Source organism: Vulpes lagopus, chromosome 6 (assembly GCF_018345385.1).
Source record: "Vulpes lagopus strain Blue_001 chromosome 6, ASM1834538v1, whole genome shotgun sequence".
NCBI lineage: Eukaryota > Metazoa > Chordata > Mammalia > Carnivora > Canidae > Vulpes > Vulpes lagopus.
Genome location: NC_054829.1, coordinates 23,545,401 through 23,554,187, shown reverse-complemented (window position 1 = coordinate 23,554,187; position 8,787 = coordinate 23,545,401). Strand labels below are relative to the sequence as shown.

The 8,787-nt window shown below is 51.8% G+C and overlaps 1 long non-coding RNA gene across 1 annotated transcript; it reads left to right on the top strand.

The window, feature by feature from the left end:
- Positions 1-6,556, top strand: LOC121493308. The gene is made up of 3 exons (XR_005988444.1): positions 1-512; positions 4,820-4,934; positions 5,425-6,556. It is a non-coding gene; the product is annotated as an uncharacterized LOC121493308 (long non-coding RNA).
- Positions 6,557-8,787: the final 2,231 nt, after the last annotated feature.

Sequence of the window (8,787 nt, the reverse complement as noted above, 5' to 3'; positions counted from 1 at the left end):
TGAGAGCCCCTGGGGAGGGGAGCCTGCGCGCCCGCCAGGACATGCCCAGCCCGCGCCCAGCCGGGCGCTCCGGGCGAGTCTGGGTGGAAGGGAAGGGAAGGGGACGGGGTGGCTGGGCTGGCGCGGCCGCGGAGCGGGGCGAGCAGAGCCCGCACTGCTTCTTCCTGAAGGGGCGGGGAGCAAGGAAGGGAAGAAAGGCAGAGGGAGTCGCGTCTGGTTCCTGCCTCCTCCCCGCTTCCTCCTCGCCAGCGTGCCAGGGCAAGGGGGAGCCCAGCGCTGTCCTCAGCAAAAGCTGCTGTTTTTTTAGGTCCAAAAATAAAGGAACCCTAGAATGAGCCTCCTAGGGACCAGGCCTAGAGGAGAAAAAAGGAGAAGCGCCAGACAAGGGTGCTATTCACTGACCCGGTTGGGTTAATACAAACACCCACACCCCGGGAAGGAGAGTAGCGGAGACAGAGCTTGGAGGGCGAGTGTGAGCGGAGAGCCCGGCGGGGGAGCGGTCACGGCCACAGGTGCGCAGACCCCGGACCCTCCCCGCGACCCCGGGGGCGCAGGCTTCCCACCGGGCCCACCGGCGCTGGGGATTTCCAGAGCCCGGCCACTTGGGAGACCGGTCGCCGCCGCTGCTTTCCTGCTGGGGCCGCCCGAAGGCGGGGCCTCGGGGCGGGAAGCCCTCCCGGTCCCACGGTCAAGCCTGGTACAGCCGGGGCAGCCGTCACTGCTGTCACTGGTTCGGGTGGATGGCCGCGATCTGCAAATATTTTGACTTGCCTGAGCTGGGCGGTCAACTCCTCACTCGGGGAGAGGGAGGAACAGAGGACGCTTACATTGCACATATTTACATTATGTTGTTCAACTTGGACTTGGCTGACCCTAAATAGCTGTCTGACCTTGAGCAAATCACTTTAACTTCAGTTTCTTAGTCTGTAAAATGGGAATGATTTCACTGCCTCATTTGCCTGCCTCATTGGTCCGCATGGAAAATACAATATTATAAAAAAAAAAAGAAGAAGAATATACAATATTATGATGTCCTTAATAAAAATGTAAGAGATTATGAACAATAAAATGAATGACATTTGTCTAGTGCATTCCCAGACATTATCTCACCAATCCCCACATAGGCCCTGTGAGGTAGGTGTTACTTTCATCACCCTCCTGTATAGGTGAGGAAAGCAGGTCCAGAGCTAGTTCAGAATTACTAGAGACCAGGTTCTCTTGGCTTTAAACCTAGTATTCCTTATTCAGACCCACCAGCTGCTAGCTTTTTTTGGGGGGTGGGGGCTTGGGGGGACGCTCCCTACATCCCTCTAAGAAACTGCAAAAAATTGCCTCTCCGCACAGGACTTTGCGGGTTAAGAATGTCACTGCTGTCCCAGTAGCTGCAAAACTATGCGCAAATGAACACCCGTTATTTTGGAGGTAAAATCAGTCACTAGTCACCTTTGAGCAAAATGGTGTAACCATGCTTCCCTGGCATCCCCTGAGATTTTCTCTCTTTCTCTCTCTCTTCCTCTCTCTCTCCCTCCCTCCCTCTCTCTCTCTCTCTCTCTCTCTCTCTCTCTGGGTTTTCTATACCCTGGCCCTACGCAGGAGTAATGGAGAACAATCTGAAGCTCTAGAACACACCAAAGTTATTAGGAAACTTACTGAATTACCTTTCCCTGGGACAGATGCATTTTAAATGTCCACCCTGGAGGAGGATCCCCAGGCTAAATGATCAAGGCGAAGGACAAAAGTGGAGAGGGTGCATTTTATGGTGCAAGGAACCTCCTTCCAGTCCCACATGCCATATCATACAAGAAGCAAATCTTTGTTCTCACCTAATTCACAGAACACTGACTGTGCACACCGACCTAGTCTGTACTGTCCTATCGTTGGGCTAGAAGCTGCTTGATGACTCTGGCTGCTGCCCTCAAAACACTTCTATCCCAGGGGCACCTGGGTGGCTCAGCAGGTTAAGTATCCTATTCTTGATTTCAGCTTGGGTCATGATCTTGGGGTCATGATCTCTGGGTTGTGGGATGTGCCCTGGGTGGAGCTCTGTGCTCATCTGGGAGTCTGCTTGGGATTCCCTCTCCCTTCCTCTCCCTCTACTCCCCACCCCCTTACCGGCAAATAAGTAAATAAATCTTAAAACAACAACAACAAACCACTTCTAGTCCAGGGGAGGTCTACACCCCTGACAACCAAGCCTGGCATAGGCATCACTGGAGATAGCGAGGGAATAAAGGGTACCCCCAACCCTGATCCATCTAGAGGACCACCATGTTTTCACTTGAACTTCCCTCTCTGGCCAGACCCAGAGGATCCCAGCCTGATATGTCCCTAGTGGGTGTGAAACTATTCTCATCACTTACTTTTGTTTCAAAGCTGAAACTGGGCCACCAGATGGCCTGATGGGTTCCCATTCCCCAGCTCCTTAATGTGTGCTCTTCCATTTGCCATTTATTCCGTTATTCAACTATTCCTTTAGGCAGCACTTTCTCAGTCCTGGGGATCTAATGATGAACTAGGTCTGCCTGGCTCCAGCCCCAAATCTAGAAGTCTCCATTTCCTCCAAGATGTCCTGGTCTCCTGAGGTAATAGCATAGAAGTCGACAGAGACAGTGCTTGTTCACCACTCCCGCCAGCCACGTGACTTAGAGCAATCTATTTCTCCTCTCTGGGCCTCAGTTTCCTCACACATTGAGTGTGAGTGTTGATATTAAAATTTCTTCTCCCTACTTCAGGGGCTTGCTGTGAAATTCTGTATGTTAATGCGTCAGGCCATAGAAAGGTGAGCCAGGGTCGCAAATCTCTTCCAGCTCCAAGCCCTTCTCAGTAAAATACCTGGAAATGGAGGCCTGATGCTAACTAAGGCCTGCCCACACTCACCCTGTCCCTGGAAGATTTCCTTCTGGGGTGGCCAGTCTGCCATCTCTGTTCTTCTGGGAGGGCAGATGAGTAAGTAGTGACTGCCCCTCTACCTAAGAGCCAGAGTAAGAAAGCAGCCAGGTCAGGCTGTCTTCTCTCATCTTTCCTAGAGGGACACGGATTTCCCATCCCCAAATCCCTGGTGTGCTGAAGCTTGGAGCAGTTGGATTTATTTGGGGTTTTTACTTTTTTGTTTTGGTCAATTTGGAAAGAAAAGAGGCAGTGACCTCCTCTTTAAAAAACAAAACTAAGGCAGGAAGTGTGCTGGGTCTGAGTGGCAGGGACTAAGGGTGTAATTACAGGGTTTTGTTCAGCATTTTCGTGTAATTAAATCCAAAGGAAAGTGAGCCTGGTCCAGGCTTCTTGGATGCAGAGTGGACAAGAGGGGTGTGTGTGTGTGTGTGTGTGTGTGTGTGTATGTGTGTATGGGTGCCTGAGTGTGTGTGCAGGTTGGGGTGGGGAGGAGAGGCAGAAGGTGAGAGGTGGATTTGCTTTTCAAGCTGAGAAGACAAGGGTTTCTTGCCTTTATTGATATTTTTACATTTCTTTCCAAAAGGCAGCCGATTATTCACCTTGTATCCAGGGCCACTGCACTCTCCTTAGTGACATTTCCCAGCCGTGCACAGCCTTCTCGGCACTGATTTCTCTTCACCCACAGACTCTCCCCCTCCCCACTTTTTCAGATTGCTGCTTTCTGCCTGGATGCCCACACAATAAACCCACTGCAAAATCCACAGCCAGCTTTCTTGCCTACAGTTTCCTTACCAGCGACCTCCGACGCAGGGAAATCGTCCCTCCTTTTGTTTTGAACATCTTCTGCACAACACCCCCCCCCCCCCCCCCCCCCCCGTTCTGCTTGGCAATACTTCCTAGCACCATAGGCCCCACCCAGCCCCCAGCCGTTCCTGCGGCTGCCTCGGTTTCCCCCTGGCCAGCTGCACACACCACCTGGTGGTCTGCAATGCCCAGGGTGCCCTCCCCTCACCTCCTGCTCCCCAAGGCCTCTGGGTCCTCCCCCCCACCCGCCACCCGCCCCGACCTTTCCTGGACGTTGTGAACTGGCAGCAAGAATGGATTCACTGTCTGCTCACATTCTTAAGGGCAGGAAACCTGACCCACCCCAAAACCACGAGCTCCAAGGAAGGGCACTTGCATTTTCCGGGAAGGCGGGCCTTTGCAAGAGTTAGCTACGCTGGCCTCCTCTTGGCGACGACCCCCCCCCACGGCACCACACCCCAAGATTACCCCCTCAATTTACGCCCCCTTCACCTACTCTTCCCAGGAACAGATTGTTTATCAGAACGGGCAGCCAAGAAACCTACTCCTGTTTCTGGCCTCTGCCAGAGATTAATCACACTTGGGAAAGGCACAAAACTTGACTCTGCTGGGGCGGGGTTGGGGGGGGTAGTTAAAAGACCAATAATTTTGACATTTGACAAGCTGATCAAATTGGTGCTACCTTTCCCCTGCTTTCTTTTAGTAAGTCAGTACAGAGGCCTGAATCACATTTCAGCCCCACCCGGTCTACCCCCCACCCTATAGTCCCCATCCTCTAGGTCTTGATGTTTGATGCTTTAATAGGACTGACTGGCTTTTAATTCTGATTAACATTCTCAGCTGGTGTGTGTGTGTGTGTGTGTGTGTGTGTGTGTGTGTGTGTGTGTGTGTGTGTGTGTGTTGGGGGCTGGAAAGACACATTCACCAACCTGACCTCCTGACAAATCCCCCCTTTTCATCCTTCTCTTTGAAATGACATCAAGATGGACTAGGGAGGGGGATGCAGAGAGGAGGCATGGGGGGGGGGAAGAGGGAGGGGGAAACAATTTATGTGCTTTTCTAAGGCAGCTAGTAAAATTCCTAAGGGAGAACAAATGCCAAAATTGACTGTCTTGGTGTATTTTAGACTGGATCGTTGAGGTGAATCATGTCAGGGCTTTGCACTGGACCTGGAAGCCTGGGACAAGCACACAAAACATCCTGTGGCCTGGAGGTGCCCCCCTGAAAGAGGCAAAAGATAGGTATTTGCTCTCACCCAGATTCCTTTCCATCAGGATTTTTTTTTCCCCTCTAATTCATTGCAAGATAGATTTAAAAAAAAAAAAAAACAACAACCGGGCCTGATAAAGAAAAACCAAGGATAGAAAACGCCCCATAAAACATGGCCCCCAAAGGGAAGGTGCAAAACCCATTTGATCCAAGATATAGATATCTCCACCCTGGATTTTTTTTTTTTCCCTTTGCTTTACAACTCTGCAGACATCAGGTTAGCAAAAGGTAATAAATAGTCCTTGCACAGCAGGGTCTGGACTAGTGAAAACAGTTTACTGAAATTAATGGGCCTCGCTTGAACCAAAACCTCCACTTTGGAATTAATGCCAGACATAGTTTTCCTGAACTCTATCCAACCGCCTAAGCGGCAGACAATTTTCGTTCTATTTGTACTGGAAAATAAAGCCCGGGCCCTTGATCTCAGTGTAGATTATAATTTTTTTTTTTTTTTAAATCCAGCACAGTGAACGCTACGCCAATTTCCCAGTTTCTGCTAGCAGAAGCCCTTGTGCTCTGCGTGACGGTCAGAAGTTATCTGGTAAACTTTCCATGGAAAGCCATCTCCGGACTCCCTCCCCACCGGCGGCCTCAGAGCTTTCACCGTGACACTCGAGAGATTCAGGGAAAGCTCTAGAAACGGGCTCCGTTCTCAATAACAACCCTCTTCCCCAGGGCTCTTGGAAAGGCTGGATCTGAACAACGCTGCCTGCATGACCTCCATTTTCCAGCCTCAATGAAGCTCCAAAGCAGCCAACCGAAACCCACCCTCCGCACCCCCACCCCCGTGCTCAGGCTGTCTACCCCTTCTGAAGCTGCTCTTATTTTTTATTTTCATTAATGCATTTTTAAGAGTGAAAGGCGCGCGCCCATGCACACGCGCGCCCATGCACACGCGCGCGCGCGGGCTCGCACCCAGCGGTGGCGGCAGGTACGGCGGGGACAGGGTGCCCCGACTGTCAGTGCCTCTGATCCCGACCCGCCCCGTCCCCCGCACCCCCCCCCCCGCCCCTTATTAATAGGAGCCCGGTCGCAGCAGCCTGCGTTCTGGTTTTCATTGTACAGCCTGCACTGGTGACACAGGACATGTGGAAAATTTTGAGAGCACTGCGGTGAATGGCGTGGAGGGGGAGTGCGAGCAGGGGGAGGGGAGGAGGGAGCAGGGGAGGGGCGGGGAGGGAGGGGAGCGAGTTACTTTTTAGCTTCCGCTAAGTACTTGGCCGCGCGCCAGGCCCGGAGGATTGTGGGAAGCGAAAGCCTCCCCAGTATAAACTGCCAGCTTTGAGCAGCCCTGACAGTTCTGCTCCTTCCAAACTTGGCAGCCGTTCAAAGTGCTCTTTCATTTGAAATGCTGGAAGCCTGCCATGTGCAATGCAGATTTGCTGTGCCTGTGCGCAGAAGGAACTGATAAATGCCGTTGCAGTTGCCATGGGGACAGGAGGCTATCAGAATGGCCTTGTGATCCGCAGCCTCTCAGCGCGGCAGGCTCTCGCTCTGCCTCCTGCCCCTCCTCCCTCTAGTCAGTGAGATGGTGAAATAAATGTTCTGGAAAAAGGTTAACCCTGCCTGCTCTGGTTCCAAAGCCGAGAGAAGGTTAACCTCCAAGCTCTTCCCGCGGGGGTGGGGGCCTAAGTGGCAGCCCGGGGCCTGGGGCCCTCGGTGGGGAGGGGGGGAGGGGGTGGGTCTCCACCCCACCCCCAACCCCACCCCCAACCCCACCTCCAGACATCACGCACCCCCTCCCCATCCCCACCCACCCACCCACCCCGGCCCGGCTTCCTGCTCCCTGGGGGCTTTCACAAAAGCTGTGTTTTTAATAGAGCTTTTCAGCAAGCCGGAGTCTAAGTCTTTGAGTCATCAAAACCCGGATGTAAACACAGCAGCCCTACATTCTGCACGGTTTGCGTGTATTTTATCTTTTTAATAATATTTTGCTGGCAACTTAAAACTGCAAGGATGCCAGAGAGTTAGCCAGCCGCTTACATCATGCAGCATCCATCTTAGGGAGAGTGGCTGCCTGCCCTGTCCTGCTCTGCCTCTCTCTCTCTCTCTCTCTCTCTCTCTCACTCTCTCGCTCTCCTACCTTGAGACAGCAGGAAACGTGGGTCTTTCTGAAGCCATTTTATTGCAGGAGAGGTACAACCTAAATGAACCTTCAGGCCGAGTGAGCATGACATCACCTTGGGCAGCAATAACCAAGGGTATGTTCCTGTCGGGGACAAGACACTGGGCAATGGGGGGGCTGAAACCGATCTGTCACTGACTCTGAGTGAGGGCGCACTAGTCAGGGATGGTCGCCCCCCCACACCCCGTTTTGCACAAGCTGCTCTTTGAAACACGGTCTGATTCAATGTACAGAAACAAAATAGCACATTCAGATTTGGTACATGTTCAGGTCTCTAATGCCAACTCTCCGGGTGGCCTGTTTAATGGGGGAAAAAAATGAAATACTCCGTTCCAGCCAAGGCCCAGGAAGGCCAAGGAGGTTTTAGGGATTTATTTACATTGAACAGTATTCCTCCTCAACCCAACTTGCTCTTTCCTGAAGGTTTCCTGAACCTAAACCTTTGTTAACATCCCAGGAAGAGAACATATTTTTCCAGTGGCTTTCAATATTTTCTGCTAAATATATTTCAGCCCACTGTTTGTCTAGGGTTTCAGCTTTCAGACCTTTATGTACTTTTGACACCTTGAGGCTGTTCCACTGAAAAATGGTGTATGTTTATTAAAGAGGACTTTATGTGCTGGGCGTTGGGGGGGGGGGTAAGTTTCTGTTTGGGTCTGTCTCTATAACGAGGGCTTCAGGATGAGATCCAAGTCCGAGGCCTGTTTGGTTTACGAAGCCCCTTTGACAAAGCGGGCCCTACGGAGCTCACACAAACCCTTGAATACCACCGAACGTAGAGGCAAAGGAGCTGTTTCTTCATGAGCGCATGGCTGACGTGGAGGCCAGGACGGGGGAAAGACGAAAAAATCCGAGTTCCCAGAGCCTAGCTGCAGTTTCTTTTAACCCACCTCTCTCTGGGTGTCTGCTTATGATTGTCACAACAACTCTGGCCAGGGCAACGCACTCTGTCTCGCTGGAATTTCCTGACTTCAAAGTAGCCCCTTCCAAATAAATAAATTAATCAATAAAAGCCATCTGCTTCACCTTGACAGCAGGCTCAGAGCTGGAAGGGGCAGTGCTAAGCACGATTTTTAGGAGTAGTTGGCCCTCGAGGTGGGTTTTGGCTTGGAATTAAACAGGAGGTGGAGGCACAAATCAGGTGATTCAGAAAGCCCCTCTTTCTCTACATCCCCCCACCCCCACTCCAGCCACCACCTTCCCCAGACAATCCAGGCAGCTGGGTTTTTGGCTCTGGCAGCTGCTAAGCTTTGGCAAGCCAAAAGCACATTTCGTGGCGGTGATTCCTTTCCCAAGTTGACGGACATGTTTCTGCACTGAGCGCAAGGGATGTTTCCTGACTGTGCGCATGAATCAGAGGCTGCATTTTTCATCCAGGGCTTCTGGTGACAGTTTTAAGCTGGAAGAACAAAGCAGATCACAATGAGCCCCTATCATCAGGGTCCAGAAATAAAGAATCCATCCGAAAAGCGTAGCCACGTACAGCTTGGATGTATGAGTTTCTAGGTTTTAGGCATGCGAAGAGCAGCCCATTCCCCCGGAAGACGAGGCCCACGTCCATGATTCCAGACACTGCCCTTCCTCTTTCTCTCCATGTCCTTGTGGTGTTTGCTGATTTGTTGGCTTCAGAAGTTCTTCCTTTTTTCAGCCTTCCTCTCCCAAGTGGGAAGATTTGCAAAAGCCATCTTGTGGCCCTTGAG